The 18,631-nt window shown below is 38.5% G+C and overlaps 1 long non-coding RNA gene and 1 other non-coding gene across 2 annotated transcripts in view; one reads left to right on the forward strand and one right to left on the reverse strand.

The window, feature by feature from the left end:
• LOC125965415 (uncharacterized) overlaps positions 1 to 7,265 on the forward strand; it is a 175,455-nt gene extending 168,190 nt beyond the window's left edge. The window contains exon 2 of the long non-coding RNA XR_007479267.1: positions 7,143 to 7,265. This is a non-coding gene — a long non-coding RNA (uncharacterized LOC125965415). The remainder of the gene's footprint in view (positions 1 to 7,142) is intronic.
• LOC117197838 (U1 spliceosomal RNA) lies at positions 1,872 to 2,031 on the reverse strand. Its single transcript, XR_004478744.1, has one exon. It is a non-coding gene; the product is annotated as a U1 spliceosomal RNA (small nuclear RNA).
• Positions 7,266 to 18,631: the final 11,366 nt, after the last annotated feature.

The raw sequence follows: 18,631 nt of genomic DNA on the forward strand, positions 1-18,631 counted from the left end.
TAGCACCTAGTGCTTCAGACTTAAAGCAGGAGGCAGTTTCTTTAAGAGTGTTATCTAGGAAGGGTGGCCAAGATGGAGGAGTAGAAAGACTCAGAGCTCACCTCCTCTCATGGGCACACAAAAATCACAATTTTCTGTAGAACAACCATTGATGAAAAAGACTGGAACCTACTAGAAAATATCTTCTACATCTAAAGACGTAAAGAAGGAACCACAATGAGGTGGGGATGAGGGGCAAACTTGCAATATAATCAAATCCAATACTTGTAAGGTGGGTGACCCACAAAATAGAGAATAATTATATTGCAGAGATTCTCCCACAGGAGTGAGAGCCTCCCCATGTGAGGCTCCCCAGCTCAGGGGTCTGGCACGAGGAAGATGAGCCCCCAGAGTATTTGGCTTTGAAGGCCAGCAGGGCTTAATTTCAGGAGCCCCACAGGATTAAGGGAAATAGAAACGTCACTCTTAAACTGCACACACAAACTCTCACATGTGCCAGGACTCAGGATAAAAGCAGTAATTTGATAGGAGCCTAGGCCAGACCTACCTGCTGGTCTTGGGGAGTCTCCTGGAGTGGCAGTGGGGTAGCTGTGGCTTACCCTGGGGACATAGACATTTGTGGCAGACATATTTGGGAACATTAAACCACATGAACACTGCTGCTGGTGGCTGCCATCTTGGTGGCTCATTATCACCGAGACCTGACCCTACCCAACAGCCTGTAGGCACCAGTGCTGGGAAACCTCAGGCCAAACAACTAACTGGGTGGGGCTATGCCAGCAGACAGCCTGCCTAAAGACTTCCTGAACCTACAGCCACCTCTAGACATGACCCTAGACATGGCCTTGCCCACCAGAGGGACCAAGACCCAGCTCCACCCACCAGTGGGCAGGCCCCAACCCTTCTCTCCAGGAAGCCTGCAAAAGCCTCTAAACCAACCTCACTCACCAGGGCTGAGATGCATAGGATGCCTCCTACAGAGGACCACTCCCCCAAGGTCAAGAAACATAACTAATTTACTACAAACGTAAGAATACAAATAACAACTTAGACAAAATGGGGTGGCAGAGGAATATGTTTCAGATGAAGGAACAAGATAAAACCCCAGAAGAAGAACTAAGTGAAGTGAAGATAGGCAATCTACCTGAGAAAGAGTTCAGATTAATGATTGTAAAGATGATCAAAGAACTCAGGAGGAGAATGGATGCACAGAGCAAGAAGCTAGAAGTTTTAAACAAAGAGTTAGAAAATATAGAGAACAACCAAATGGAGATGAAGAATACAATAACTGAAATGAAAAATACACTAGAAGGAATCAATACTAGACTAAATGATACAGAGTAACAAATCAGTGAGCTGGAAGACAGAGTAGTGGAAATCACTGCTGCTGAATAGAAAAAAGAATTAAAAGAAATGAGGACGGTTTAAGAGACCTCTGGGACAACATCAAGCACAGTAATATACTCGTTATAGGGGTCTGAGAAGGACAAGAGAGAGAGAAAGGGCCTGATAAAATATTTGAAGACATAAAAGGTGAAAACTTCCCTAACCCGAGAAAGGTTACAGTCACCCATGTCTGTGAAGTGTAGAGAGTCCTGTACAGGTTGAACCCAAAGGGGAAGACACCAAGAGTCCATGCAATCAAAATGACAAAAACTAAAGGTAAAGAGAAAATATTAAAAGCAGCAAGGGAAAAGCAACAAATAACATATAAGGGAACTCCCATTAAGCCATCAGCTGATTTTTCAGGAGAAAGCCTGCAGGCCGGAAAGGAATGGAACAATTTATTTAAAGTGATGAAAGAGAAAAACTTACAACCAAGACTACTCTACCCAGCAAGGCTCTGTTTTCAGATTTTTTTTTTTCTTAACCAGGGGAGAGTGTGAATGCAGACCCCACTACCACAAATTATGCAGTCAATTTTCCATTTAGGGAACTTGCAGGGGTCAGCACATCCAGAGTACAATGGATAAGCCTTGCCCTGGGAAAACCACCTTCATGATCATGGTATCTCCCTTGTCAGGTAAGTATATTCTCTTTCAGATTTGATGGAGAAATCAAAAGCTTTATAGACAAGCAAAAGCTAAAAGTGTTCAGTATCACCAAACCAGCTTTACAATAAATGTTAACTTCTCGAGGTGAAAAAGAAAAAGCCACAACTAGAAATAAGAAAATTACAAAATAAAAAAGCTCACTGGTAAAGGAAAACATAAAGTAAAGGCAGGAAATCATCCACACACAAAGCTAGTAGGGAGGTTAAAGGACAAAATTAGTAAAATCATCTATATCCACAATAAGCAGTTAAGGGGTACACAAAACAATTAGATGTAAAATATGATATCAAAACAGTAATCATGAGGGGAGGAAAGTACAAATGCAGGGATTTAAAAGTGCTTTTGAAATTAAGAGATCAACAACTTAAAACAGTCTCATATATATATTAATCTCATATATATATATATCTCATATATATATATATATAGAGAGAGAGAGAGAGAGAGAGGAAGAGAGAGAGAGAGAGATGGGGGGAGATAGAGTCTATATATATGTATATATGTATACATGTATATATATAGACTGCTATACAAAAATCTCATGGTAACTGCACACCAAAAATCTACAATAAATATACATACAGATAAGAAAAAGGAATCCAAACACAACACTAAGATAATCACCAGATTGGGAGAAAAAAGAACAAAAGAAGAAGAAAGGGGAAAAAATGACCTACAAACACAAATCTAAAACAATTAACAAAATGACAGTGAGAACATACATATTGATAATTACTTAAAATTTAAATGGACTAAATGCTCTAACTAAAAGACAAAGAGTGGTTGAATGGATAAAAAAAGAAAACTCTGTGTATAAGTGGCCTACAAGAGATTAACATCAGATCTAGAGACACATACAGACTGAAGGTGAGGGGATGGAAAAGGTATTCCATGCAAATGGAAATCAAAAGAAAGCCAGGGTAGCAATACTTATAGCAGACAAAATAGACTAAAATAAAATAAACTTTAAAAACTAAACTAAAATAAAATAGACTAAAATAAAGACTCTTACAAGAGACAAAGAAGGACACTACATAATGATCAAGGGATCAATCCAAGAAGAAGTTCTAACAATTAGAAATATATGTGCACCAAACATAAGAGCACCTCAATATATAAGACACATATTAACAGACATAAAAAGAAATTGACAGTAACACAATAATAGTAAGGACTTTATTATTATTATTATTTTTAATATTACAAGACTTTAACACCACACATATCAATGGACAGATCATCCAGACAAAAAATCAATAAGGAAACACAGGCATAAAACATTAAACTAAGCAGACTTAATTGATATATTTAGAGAGCATTCCATCCAAAAGCAGTAGAATACACATTCTTTTCAAGTGCACATGGAATATTCTCCAGGATAGATTACATACTAGGCCAAAAAACAAGCCTCAGTAAATTTAAGAAACTGAAATTATATCAAGCATCTTTTCTGACCACAATGCTATAAGTCTAGATATCAACTACAAGAAAAAAAGCTGCAAAAACCTACAGACACGTGGAGGCTAAACAATATGCTACTAAACAACCAATGGATCACTGAAGAAATCAAAGAAGAAATTAAAAAATACCTAGATACAAATGAAAACAAAAACACGACAACTCAAAACCTATGGGATGCAGCAAAAGCAGTTCTATGAGGGAAGTTTATAGCAATACAAGCTTACCTCGGGAAACAAGAAAGATCTCAAATAAACAACCTAACCTTACACCTAAAGCAACTAGAGAAAGAAGAACAAACAAAACCCAAAGTTAGTAGTAGGAAAGAAATAATAAATATCAGAGCAAAAGTAAATGAAATAGGGACAAAAAAATAGAAAAGTTCAATGAAACTAAAAGCTGGTTCTTTGAAAAGATAAACCAAATTGATAAACCTTTAGCCAGATTCATCAAGAAAAAAAAGGAGAGGGCCCAAACCAATAAGATCAGAAATGAAAAAGGAAAAGTTACAACTGAAACCAACCACAGAAATACAAAGTATCATAAGAGACTACTAAGAACAACTATACACCAATAAACTGGACAACCTAGAAGAAATGGACGCATTCTTAGAAAGGTACAATCTCCCAGAACTGAACCAGGAAGAAGTAGAAAATATGAACAGATCAATTACCAGTAATGAAATTGAGTCAGTAATTTAAAAACTCCCAACAAACAAAAGTCCAGGACCAGATGACTTCACAGGTGAATTCCATCAAACATTTAGAGAAGAGTTAATGCCTATCCTTCTGCAATTATTCCAAAAAATTTCAGAAGAAAGAACACTTCCAGACTGATTCTATGTGGCCACCATCACCCTGTTACCAAAAACCAGACAAAGATATCACACAAAAAAAAGAAAATTACTGACCAATATCACTGATGAACATAGATGCCAAAATCCTCAACAAAATACTAGCAAACTGAATCCAACAATATATTAAAAGGATCATACACCATGATCTAGTGGAATTTACCCCATGGATGAGGAGTTTTGAATATCCACAAATCAGTCAATGTGATACACCACAACAACAAACTGAAGAAAAAAACCATGTGATCATCTCAGTAGATGCAGAAAAACTTTTATAAAATTCAACATCCATTTATGATAAAAATTCTCCAGAAAGTGGGCATAAAGGGAACATATATCAGCATAATAAAGGCCATACGTGACAAACCCACAGCTAACATCATACTCAATGGTGAAAAGCTGAAAGCACTTCTTCTAAGATCAGGAGCAAGACAAGGATGCCTACTCTTGCCACTTTTATTCAACATAGTTTTGGAAGTCCTAGTCACAGCAATCAGAGAAGAAAAAAAATAAAAGGAATCCAAATTGGAAAGGAAGAAGTAAAACTGTCATTGTTTGCAGATGACATGATACTATATATAGAAAATCCTAAAGAGGCTACCAGAAAATTACTAGAGATAATCAATGAATTAAATAAAGTTGCAGGATACAAAATTAATGTACAGAAAATTGTTGCATTTCTATACATTAAAGACAAAATATCAGAAAGAGAAATTAAGGAAATGATCCCATTTACCATTGCATCTAGAAGAATAAAATACCTAGGAATAAACTCACTTAAGGAGGCAAAAGAGCTTACTCTGAAAAGTATAAAATGCTGAAGAAAGAAATTGAAGATGACACAAACAGATGAAAAGATATACTGTGTTCTCGGGTTGGAAGAATCAAATTGTTAAAATGACCATACTATCCAAGGTGATCTACAAATTCAACGCAATCCCTGTCAAAATACCAATGGCATTTTTCACAGAACTAGAAGAAATAAATTTACAGTGTGTATGGAATGACAAAAGACCCTGAATAGCCAAAACAATCTTGAGAAAGAAGAAGAGCTGGAGGAATTACACTTCCTGACTTCAGACTCTACTCTTCTTTCTTTTAAAAGAATTAAAAGAAATGAAAACAGCCTAAGAGACCTCTGGGACAGCATTAAACGCAACAACATTCACATTATAGGGGTCCCAGAAGGAGAAGAGAGAGAGAAAGAACCCAAGAAAATATTTGAGGAGATTATAGTTGAAAACTTCCCTAACGTGGGAAAGGAAATAGCCACCCAAGTCCAGGAAGCACAGAGGTCCCAGGCAGGATAAACCCAAGGAGAAACATGCTGAGACACATAGTAATCAAATTGACAAAAATTAAAGCCAAAGAAAAATTATTAAAAGCAACAAGGGAAAAATGACAAATAACATACAAGGGAACTTCCATAAGGTAAACAGCTGATTTCTCAGCAGAAACTCTACAAGCCAGAGGGAGTGGCATGATATATTGAAAGTGATGAAAGGGAAAAACCTACAACCAAGATTACTCTACCAGGCAAGGATCTCATTCATATTTGACGGAGATATCAAAATCTTTACAGACAAGCAAAAGCTAAGAGAATTCAGCACCACCAAGCCAGCTCTACAACAAAGGCTAAAGGAACATCTCTAAGTGGGAAACACAAGAGAAGAAAAGGACTTACAAAAACAAATGCAAAACAATTAAGAAAATGGTAATAGGAAAATACATATTGATACTTACCTTAAATGTGAATGGATTAAATGCTCCAACCAAAAGACACAGGCTTGCTGAATGGATACAAAAACAAGACCCATATATATGCTGTCTACAAGAGACCCACTTCAGACCTAGGGACACACAGACTGAAGGTGAGGGGATGGAAAAAGATATTCCATGCAAATGGAAATCAAAAGAAAGCTGGAGTAGCAATACTCATATCAGACAAAATAGACTTTAAAATAAAGAATGTTACAAGAGACAAGGAAGGACACTACATAATGATCAAGGGATCAATCCAAGAAGAAGCTATAACAATTATAAACATATATGCACCCAACATAGGAGCATCTCAATACATATGGCAAATGCTAACAGCTATAAAGGAGGAAATCGACAGTAACACAATCATAGCAGGGGACTTTAACACCTCACTTACAGAGGAGGTGGAAGATCATCCAGACAGAAAATTAATAAGGAAACACAACATAAAATGACACAATACACCAGATAGATTTAATTGATATTTATAGGACATTCCACCTGAAAACAACAGATTTCACTTTCTTCTCAAGTGCACACAGAACATTCTCCAGGATAGATCACATCTTGGGTCACAAATCAAGCCTCAGTAAATTTAAGAAAATTGAAATCATATCAAGCATTTTTTCTGACCACAATGCTATGAGATTAGAAATCAATTACAGGGGAAAAAAAGTAAAAAACACAAACACATGGAGGCTAAACAATACGTTATTAAATGACCAAGAGATCACTGAAGAAATAAAAAAATACCTAGAAACAAATGATAATGAAAACCTGACGATCCAAAACCTATGGGATGCAGCAAAAGCAGTTCTAAGAGGGAAGTTTATAGTAATACAAAAACAAGAAAAATCTGAAATAAACAATCTAAGCTTACACCTAAAGCAACTAGAGAAAGAAGAGCAAAGAAAACCCAAAGTTAGTAGAAGGAAAGAAATCATAAAGATCAGAGCAGAGGGGCTTCCCCGGTGGCGCAGTGGTTGAGAGTCGGCCTGCCAGTGCAGGGGACACAGGTTCGTGCCCCGGTCCGGGAAGATCCCACATGCCGCGGAGCGGCTAGGTCCGTGAGCCATGGCCGCTGAGCCTGCGCGTCTGGAGCCTGTGCTCTGCAACAGGAGAGGCCACAACAGTGAGAGGCCCGCGTACCGCAAAAAAAAAAAAAAAAAAAAGATCAGAGCAGAAATAAATGAAGTAGAAACAAAGAAAACCATAGCAAAGATCAATAAAACTAAAAGCTGGTTCTTTGAAAAGATAAACAGAATTGATAAAACTTTAGCCAGACTCATCAAGAAAAAGAGGGAGAGGACTCAAATCGATAAAATTAGACATGAGAAAGGAGATGTTACAACAGACCCCACAGGAATACAAAGCATCCTAAGAGACTATTACAAGCAACTCTATGCCAATAAAATGGACAACCTGGAAGAAATGGACAAATTCTTAGAAAGGTATAACCTTGCAAGACTGAACCAGGAAGAAATAGAAAATATGAACAGACCAACCACAAGTAATGAAATTTACACTGCGATTAAAAATCTTCCAACAGACAGAAGTCCAGGATCAGATGGCTTCACAGGTGAGTTCTATCAAACATTTAGAGAAGAGCTAACACCCATCCTTCTCAAACTCTTGAAAAAAATTGCAGAGGAAGGAACACTCCCAAACTCATTCTATGAGGCCAGCATCACCCTGATACCAAAACCAGACAGATACTACAAAAAAAGAAAATTACAGACCAATATCACTGATGAATATAAATGCAAAAATCCTCCACAAAATACTAGCAAACAGAATCCAACAACACATTAAAAGGATCATACACCATGATCAAGTGGGATTTATCACAGGGATGTAAGGATTCTTCAATACACACAAATCAATCAATGTGATACACCATATTAACAAATTAAAGAATATAAACGATATGATAATCTCAATAGAAGCAGAAAAAGCTTTTGACATAATTCAACACCCATTTATGAAAATACTCTCCAGAAAGTGGGCATAGAGGGAACCTACCTCCACATAATAAAGGCCATATATGACAAACCCACAGCAAAAATCATTCTCAATGGTGAAAAACTGGAAGCATTTCCTCTAAGATCAGGAATAAGACAAGGGTGTCAACTCTCACCACTATTATTCAACATAATTTTGGAAGTCCTAGCCATAGCAATCAGAGACAAAAAAGAAATAAAAGGAATACAAACTGGAAAAGAAGAAGTAAAACTGTCACTGTTTGCAGATGACATGGTACTGTACATAGAGAATCCTAAAGATGCCACAAGAAAACTACTAGAGCTCATCAATGAATTTGTTGAAGATGCAGGATACAAAATTAATGCACAGAAATCTCTTGCATTCCTATACACTAACAATGAAAGATCAGAAAGAGAAATTAAGGAAACACTCCCGTTCACCATTGCAAGAAAAAGAATAAAATACCTAAGAATAAACCTACCTGAGGAGGTAAAAGACCTGTACTCAGAAAACTATAAGACACTGAGGAAAGAAATCAAAGACGACACAAACAAATGGAGAGATATACCATGTTCTTGGGTTGGAAGAATGAATATTGTGAAAATGACTATATTACCCAAAGCAATCTACAGATTCAGTGCAATCCCTATCAAATGACCCAGCATTCCCACTACTGGGCATATACCGAGAGAAAACCATATTTCAAAAAGGTACATGCACCCCAATGTTCTTTGCAGCACTATTTACAATAGCCAGGTCATGGAAGCAACCTAAATGCCCATTGACAGATGAATGGATAAAGAAGATGTGGTATATAGATTCAATGGAGTATTACTCAGCCATAAAAAGGAGTGAGGTTGGGTCATTTGTAGAGACGTGGATGGACTTAGAGACTGTCATACAGAGTGAAGTAAGTCAGAAAGAGAAAAACAAATATTGTATATTAATGCATACATGTGGAATCTAGAAAATTGGTACAGATGAACTGGCAGAAATAGAGACACAGATGTAGAGAACAAGGTTTCCTTAGTGGGAAATGGGAATTCGTGTGGCCAGTTGAATAAAGTCAGGATTCTTCTAGGCCCATGTATACCTCCTAAGTTAAAAAAAAAAAAAAGGATAAAAAGGAAAATCTTCAAAATAAAAATAATAAGTATTAATTGTAGAAGCACGTTTATTTAGAATAACACAGCACTCGTGTATCTGTGCCTCTGTGTGTGTGTGTGTCTGTCTGTCTGTCTGTCTTAGGGAAACAATGGTACCAGCCTTAGTTAAGGACCTCATATATTGCACTAGTGGGTTGGGTTATTTGTGGGCTGAGGCTGCCCAGTAACAGGAAGGAGGAGAGCCCAGCTGGGGGCATTCATTCTCTGCCCTTACAGCTTCTTTCAGGATGTTCTTTAAAGGACACAGATTATGCTTTTCTTGAAAAAAAAAAAAAAACCGTAAAGGTAGTTTTCTTTTTGAAATATGATTTTGTGTTTCATAATGCAATAGAGTAAGAATTTTTATCATCTCATTTATTTATTGCCTTGAAAGGAGCATTCTCTCTTGCTATAGGGAGCCCACTGTAATTTGACAAAATGTTATCATACATATTTTTAAATTACATTCAGCTTAAGTGTAATACCAAACAGTGTATCTGCCACTTTCTATCATGGAATATCCAGGCTCTATGAATCCTGTTGGTGTATATATTTTACCTTTACTTGCATATGAATATCTTCATTTAGTGGTATTCTGAGTTTGCATATGATTTTATATCTTAGTTTTCAAACTTAGTACATTATAAGCTCATATTTATGTGTTGCTATATGATTTCAAAACTATAATATTGCAGTGCTGCGTTCCATGTTATATTGATCAGATGGGGTTATAAGAAGTTCCCCGTGTTTTAATCTGAGTCCCCCATGCCTGCACCCTGGAAAGGAAAGATTGTGAATTCTGCTGAGATGTTTCCAAGATTCAGGACACACCACTACACCAGTGTGTGCTCTGATGGGTGTTTTGTTTTGTTTTGTTTCTCTCGGTTAAAAAAGAAATCAAGTCCGGGGCTGAGTTCAAGGCATTCATGGCTCGGAACGCAGCCAGGCTGTCTTTGGAAGTGGGCTCCTGCCTGGGGAGGGACTGAGGCCCCGCGCGCAGCTCGGCGCAGACCCTGCGCCTTCGGTGCCAAGTCCGCCGCGCTCTCCATTGAGCCGGCGAGGACCCGGCGCAGCTGCTGATGTTGCGGTGTCAGCTCTGACACCGGGTCACCATAGCGACGGAGGCGGCTGCCAGAGAACCCTGGGGGCGAAACCCCGCCTGAAAGGACAGGAAAGTGACACTGGCCAGTTCGTGCCCAAATACCGGTTAGGTAGGAGACAAAGCGGGTTACAGATCAATATAAAAAGGGAAAAAATGCAAATCGGTGTCCTCAAGCGACTAAACAAATTATATTAAACCAACAAATAATTACCGGTCCCCAGTATTTCCAGGCGGGAGCCGGAGGGCAGGCTGGGGAGGGGATGAGGTTGGGGTTTAAATCCCAGCTCTAAGTTTGATGCAAAATTTGGCAAAGCTACAATGCTAATTTGTAAAGTGCATAAAATAATGTTTACCTTAAATGAAGTGTGGAGAAAATTAATGAAAATATCAGATGTAAAGTGCTAGGGACTTAATGAACAAGCCAGCACCCCTGGGAAACAAAAGACAGTTAAGAAAGAGATTAAGACACTTCGAAGGAATGACAATCGATGTTCCTAACTGTGACCCTCAAAAAGTGTAACAGTTGAAGTTCCCTACGAATCATAACAGAAAAGCTGATTTCTGTTGGTGTAGTTTTGTTATTAGGTTTATTTTACTATGTATTCCTGAAAGGCACTCTATTTGGAGTATACATCCTATCATAAATATTTAATTATCTGCAAAATTAAACCAACCAACATTCTCTATCTTATCCTGGATAATTTACTATTATTAATTTTAATAAAAAGCTACATTCTCTTTTTTCCCCCTGTTATTTCTGATTGTAAAAGAATTGCCCACTCAGTAGAAAATTTGAGAAGCAGTTGAAGCTATAAAAATGCAGAGAAGACAATATCTATAACTCCTTGCCCAGGAAAGCGATTTTAACATCTGGAATATTTTTTCAAGAGTTTTCCTTTATGCATACTTTTGAGTAATTGAATTCATATTGTACATACTTTAAATTTTGCTTTTGACTTAGTGGTATTTAAAGGCGTTTTCCCAGGCCTTTAAATTAAAGGGAAATTAAATTAAATTTTTAAAGTTGCGTTTTATTTCTTTGATATAGTATGATTTAATTATCTATGACTATATTTCAGAGAGTTTTAAATGTTTTCTTTTTTAAAAAAACCCTAAGTTGAATATATTTGGCTTAAACACCTGTCCACATTTTAGATTATTTCCTTAGAATAAATTCCTCAGAAGTGGAATTACTGTGTCAATATGTATGAAAAATTACATCATTTTTGTTAATATTGCCAAAATTCCTTTCAGAAAAGTTTCTGCTTGACTCTTACTAGCAATATCTGAGGGCACTCAATAACTTCTGTTTACTTCATCTTTGTACCTTAACATTTGAAATCATCTCATTTTTAATTGAAAAGTTTTTATAATTAGGAAGCTGATATTTTTCAAATGCTTACTAACCATTTGTAATTTATTTTATGCTGTGGTTTATTGGTTCATGACCTTTGTTTAAAAGATGACTTTGTTTATGTGAAATGGATGGGTTAGAAATTTGGAACAACTCATCCACTAAAAGCAACTAGAAAATGTGACAAAACACCTGCAAGGTAGCATCAGAGACCTAATAACTCAGTGAACCACAGATTCAGGAGACAGGGGAAGAGTGAGGTCAGCTAGACAACCTGAGATTTAGTGGTCTTTATCCCTTTGCTGCAACGTGGGCAGGTTCACGGGGACAGAGGCTCCAAGACCTCCCAAGAGGAAGGATGAATCTGGTAACCCCCATCATTTCTGATCAGACCCTGGAAACCTGCTCTCCAGTAGTGAACTAAGAGGCAGTAAGACTTACAGGGACTTCGGCTCAGCTGGGAATCACCTCAGTTACTCACACTGGATGAAGGGCAACAGGAGCTAGTGCCCCGTCACCTGCAGAAGCAAATGTAAATCATACTTGGTCCAACCTTGTTTCAACAGACCGTTGTCCAAATATCTGTGTTGAATATTTCTTTTATGTCACTCAAATTGAATGGAAAAAAATGGTAATTAAAATTTGGCTTTTGTTAGCTGCTTTGAAAGCTTTGAAAACAATACAGTGATATGCTTGTACCAACTATCATTCTAAGCACTCTGAGATTCCAAGGGTCTCTAAGGCAGTGTTTGTGTAGCCCCTTATCTCCTGCAGGCACAAGAGCCCAGCAGCTAATGGCTAAGGTTGCAGAGCTGCAAAGGGGGGTGAATGAGCACACAGCCTTAACAGGGGTCCTACTGTGAGGGCCCTAAGAGGAAACTAATGGAATCTGAGATTGGGTGTATATATGTGGATGAGCTCAGAACCCGGACCCCTAGATTCCCCTGAACCTTCCGGGCCAACAGAAGCAACATCCTCCCTCTTTGAACAGGAGCACAGACTCCTTGTGCTTGCAGCCCCCACCTCTTGGAGCCCTCCCCTGAGAGGCATCTCACGAGATGACCTTAGATCCATCCTCACCACCCTCACCATCTCTGACAGTTACAGCCAAATCTCAGCACAGTCTGAGGGAGAAAACCCGGTCCCTGCTCCAGGAGGAATAACTTGGACACAGAAGTAATTGTCCTTGAGTTACATATACCAGCTGCACCTGGGAGGCCCCATGTGGGAGTGGATCTTGAGAGAAGCAAAAGAGAATATGAGACTCAAGAGACTTAATGGGGAAAATTCACTGGCCTGGCAGTACTTTCCCAGGACTTGGGCTCAACCACCTTCCTTGAACACTGTAGACAATCCTAGCACACTCCTGGGATGGCTCCTTGAAGCTTGGACAGGAAAGTCAGATGGAGCTGCCCCACTGCTTCAGGGTAGTATTGAGGAAGGGATCAAAAAACTCAGGGAGGTGGAAATGAAGGAATGTATTTATCAGGTAAGATGAAAAGATGTAGCATCTCAGCAGGCTTCTCAGGGGCTCCGTGAGGATGTTCATCTCACTGAGGCAGTAAGGGATATACCGTGAGGGGGAGGTAGCAGCATCTTTGGGAATTTCCGTGGTGGTTATTCTCTGGAATTGATGGTAGGACGTAGGAGTGCATAGAATCGGTGGGGAGAGTGGTAGTGTGGATGGAAGGCACTTGGCCACCGCAGGCAGACACGGTGGATACAACTACAGTAACCATGGTAATTAGCAGCAGTGTTGGAGTGCAATTTAGGGCGCCTTGCCTGTAAGAATCTGTTCTGAGGCGAGAGATAGGTGGATAGCTTGATTTTCTCCAAACTGTGAAAAACACCAAATATCCTTCAAATATCAAACGGATGAATAATTGGTGTTAAAATCATATAATGGAATTCTCTTCAGCAATGAAAATGAACAATCCCAGCTACATGCAATAATGCGAATGACTACACTTAATGTTGAGCAAAAAAGTCAGATGCAAAGATCACATATTAAATGATTCCGTGTATATCAAGTCCAAAAAAAAGCAAATCAGAATTATGACAAAATAAAGGAGAAAAATAATATGATCATCTCAATAAATGCAGAAAAGCCATGTGATAAAAGTTTAACATTCCTTAGCAAGGAATAAATGGAACCTATAGCAATGAACTAATAAATATATTAGTGAAATATTGAAAGTTTTTCTTTTACATTAGATGACCACTACTGTAGGTCTTTAGCAAGTAAAATAAGGCAAGATAAATGAATAAAATATGGAAGGATTGGAAGGGAAGAAGTAAAACTGTCATTATTTGCCAGCAACATGACTGTGTATGTAGAAAATCTAAAAACTTTACAGATGAACCATTGGAATTAAAGAGTGAATTTAACACAATGGCTTGGTAGAATTAAATACAGTAAGTCCGCTACATATGAACCTTCAGGTTGCAAACTTTCAAAGATGTGAACGTGCATTCACACGTCCAATCACGTAAGTTAGTTCACGTGTCTGGCATATGTTGTCATGTGTGTGCATCCTCTGCAAATGGTTGTGCTTTTGTGTACTTTACTGTATAGTACTGTATAGAGTGCAGTAGCACAGTATCTTTATTTCAAGCCCAGGATGTCTGAAAGCAAGCGTAAAAGCAGTGGTGATGTAGCTGATACTGCTAAGAAGCGTCAGCTGTTGTACTGGACTGCTGTACTTTTCAAGGTACTGTACTGTAAGATCAAAAATGTTTTCTTTATTTTTTGTGTTTGTTTTTTATGTATTATTTGTGCAAAAAGTATTATAAACCTATTACAGTACAGTATTATATAGCCGATTGTGTTAGTTCGGTACTTAGGCTAAATTTGTTGGACTTACGAACAAATTGGACTTACGAATGCACTCTTGGAATGGAACTCGTTCGTTTGTAGGGGACTTACTGTATGCAAAACACAAAACACAATTTTACTCCTATGTATCATCAATAATTAGAAAATGAAATTAAAATTATACTATTCACAATAACATCATAAAACATCAAATATCTAGGAGCAAATCTAATATAAAATGCACAAGCCTTCTACACTGGAAACTTTAAATCAGTACTGAGAGAAGTTAAAGAAGACCTAAATAAGTAAAGCAATATATTTTGTTCTTGGATTGGAAGATTGGGTGTTATTAAGATGCCAATTTTCTGAGTTGATTTAATTGATAAAATCCTTATTTTAAAAAAGCTAGCAAGTGTGTGTGTATACATAGATGCAAACTGATGGGCTAATTCTAAAAATGATACAGAATTTTAGTCCCAAGACAAACTGGAAGAAGAATTTAAAAAGTTGGAAGATTTATACTCTGGATATCAAGACTTATGATTAAGCTAGGGGAATTAAAAGATGCATTATTTGTGCAAAGATGGAGAAATGGACCACTGAACAGAATAGAGAGCACAGAAACAAGCTCAATACATGCAGTCACTTGATTCATGACAAAGATATTATTGGAGAGCAATGGGGAAAGGACAATAAATAAATGGTGCTGGATAGGCATAAAAACCGCATATCCATAAGAAAAAGATTTAATCTTAATCTTTAACTCACATTGTAAAATAACAGAAACTACACAGATTGGTCTTTGCTCTGCTTCCTGCCACAGAGTTCCTAAAACCCTTGTAATTTCCTATGTGATAAAAACACCAGGAGCATCTTTTGTTCTGATATTTAGTCTCTGACCTTGGTTCCTGACACAGAGCTCCTAAGTCTCTTGGATTTTCCTGAGTGATAGAGTGTTTTTTGTTTTAATGAGGTGACCTTTGGTGGGCTTCAGGATGGGGGCCGGTCACCAGAAAGACTAAGCCATGATTAGAAGTTTGGAACTTTCAGCCCCACCCCCGTCCTCTCAGAAGAGGAGAAGTGGAGTTAATTGATCATGCTTACATGAAGAAACTTCCTTAAAAATGTCAAAAATACGGGGCTCGGGGAGCTTCCAGGTTGGTAAACACATCTATGTGCACCCCAAATCCATGGGGACAGGAGCTGTTGTGCTGGGGACCCTTCCAGACCTCACCCTATATACCTCTTCATCTGGCTGTTTATCTGTAGCCTTCACATCATATTCTTTATTAGATAATAAACAGGTAAACATAAGTAAGTGTGTTCCTGAGTTCTGTGAGCTATTTCTAGCAAATAATCAAGCATGAAGGAGGAGGATTCTTCCATTTGCAGCCAAGTCAGACAGAAGTTGTGGGTAACTGGGGGACCTCCTACTTGCAATTGGCATCTGAAGTGGGGGAAGGCTTGTGGGACTGAGCCTTTAACCTGTGGGATGTGCGCTCACTCTAGTCACTGTCAGAATTGAATTGAAATGCAGGACACTCAGCTGGTGTCGAAAACCCGCACATCTGGTGTCACAAGTATTGTGAGTATGAGAGTAAAGGAAAACACAATGAGTTTTTTTCTCAGACACATGCCCTACACAAAAATAAATCCAGATGGATTGTAGAGATAATTGTGAAAAATAAATCAATAACATTTCTAAGGAGATAACAAGAGAACATGTATGTCTTTAGGAGTAGGGAAAGTTTTCTTAAATGTCAAAAGTATTGACCAATAAGAAAAAAAAAGATTACGGAAAGAACACATTAACACTAAGACACATTAAGAGAGTGAAATACAAGCCACTGAATTGGAGAAGATATTTGCAACACATATAATTGAAAAGAACTTGTATTAAAAACAAAAAACTCCTAAAAATCAATAAGAAAATGACAGCCCGATAAAAATAAAGTGAGCAAGAGATTTTAACAACAGCTTCACCCATGGAAATACAAGTGATTAATAAACATATGAAAAAGAACGAACACTCATTAGTCATCCGAGAAACGCAAATTAAAACCACAATTAGATTCTGCCACACACCTACCAGAATCGCTAAAATCAAATAGGCTGCCAATAGCAAGTGTTGGCAAGAATGGAAAGCTCTCATACACCCCTGGTGGGAGTAGAAATGGGTACAGTGACTTTGGAAAACTGTTTCCCATTATCTGTTAAAGCTAAACTTATGCATACCCCAGATCCTGTAATTCCACTCCTAGGTTTCAACTCAACAGAAATACATACATATGTGAAAATATGTGTACAAGAATGTTTATTGCACATTAATGGCTAAAGACTGAAAACAGATAAAAATTTCATCAACATTATAATGAAGAAATAATATTCACTGTATGAAATATCTTCCTACAATGGAATGCTATCCAGTAATTAGGATGAATTAATTACAGCTGCACACAATATAACACTATAAATCTTGCAAACATGATGTTGAGAGAAAGAAGCCAGACACAAGAAATGTGTGCTGTGTGATGCCATTATATGAAGTTAAAGTACAGATAAATCTAGTCCGCGATGTTAGAAATCACTATGGTAGTTACCTTCGGAGATGACTCTAGGAGTACTGATTCCAAGGGGGCTAAAGGTGCGCTTGAGGGGCTGGCGTATTTGTTTTGTTTTGTTTTGTTTTTGTTTTTGTTTTTGCGGTAGGCGGGCCTCTCACTGCTGTGGCCTCTCCCGTTGCGGAGCACAGGCTCCGGACGCGCAGGCTCAGCGGCCATGGCTCACGGGCCCAGCCGCTCCGCGGCATGTGGGATCTTCCCAGACCGGGGCACGAACCCGTGTCCCCTGCATCGGCAGGCGGACTCTCAACCACTGCGCCACCAGGGAAGCCCGGGGCTGGCGTATTTTAACTCTTGATCTGGCTTCTGATTTCATGATGTGCTTTTTGTATGTGTGATAATTCATCATGCTTGGCACTTACATAATTCACTTTTCCGAATGTATGTTATTCTTCAATCGATGTGTTCCTAAGACAGGAAAGAAAAGAAGTACTTTACTGGTGTAGAAAACTCAAACATTCAGGGGTAGCACTAGCTTCAAGCTCAGTCAGATTTCATTGCTAACAAATCTTCATCAAATGTGCAAGTGTCTTATTGGCAGCAGCGCTAGGATGACAAGCCAGGATATGGCTGAGTGCCTTGAATGTATGCAGTTGCTTCTCCTTCTTGGCCTTCCTTTCTTCTACCTCTACTTCCACCCCATGAGTCATTTCCTCCAGGCCTACGGGGTTAACGCCTGCCTGTGTGTCTAAGTCTGCGCAACAGGTGTTCACTGGGCAGTGTTCAGTCCCATCTAGTTAAGGTGACATTTCACTTTTATGGGAAATAATTTCTTGTAGTTTCCCATTATCTATTACATTCACATGAAATTGCGTAAGAAATATTGTTTGGTTGGTGAATGGTCCCATGGATTGTGATTAAGTTAGTTACTAGCCTACCCTCTCCAAGTATGGATCAAATCTATTTCTCTTATCCCTTGAGGACCATTCTTCCAAGCAGTCTAGTGCCCAATCTCTCCTCTCAAGGATGTTTGTATAGCAAACAGCCAGGCTAGGTAGAGATAGTGAACCAAGGGCAGATGTGTTTACTGTCCAGTATAATAGAGATAATGCCTCCCTGGGGAAAAGGGCAGGCAGGTCTTCTTTTATTAAGGCAGTTGCCTTAATAAAAGATTGGGGTTTCCTAAGCTTGGGGTTCTTTGGCTATGATGAAAACCCATGGCCAGCACAACCACCTCTTGGTCACCTCCTCATTACCCAGCGGGACTTGGGGGACAAGGGGAGCTGATGCTTACATGAAGTTCATGCTGCCTGCTGTGCCCTGAGGAATAAAATTCTCTGTCTCTGACCCAGGAATCGTGTGTCTTCTCTCAGCATCCATGAAACTGTGGCAGGCTAACTTATTAGCTTGCAAGTAGGATAAATTCTCAGACCTCTTGTAATTCTTGAAAGAGATATACTTGGCTTCATCTAGTGTTGCTACTAGCTTTGCAATACAAACCAAAAGTGATATTCTGAGTTTAACAGCGTTAAATAATGAAAATTC

The sequence above is a fragment of the Orcinus orca genome, chromosome 9 (assembly GCF_937001465.1).
Source record: "Orcinus orca chromosome 9, mOrcOrc1.1, whole genome shotgun sequence".
In the NCBI taxonomy this organism is placed as follows: domain Eukaryota; kingdom Metazoa; phylum Chordata; class Mammalia; order Artiodactyla; family Delphinidae; genus Orcinus; species Orcinus orca.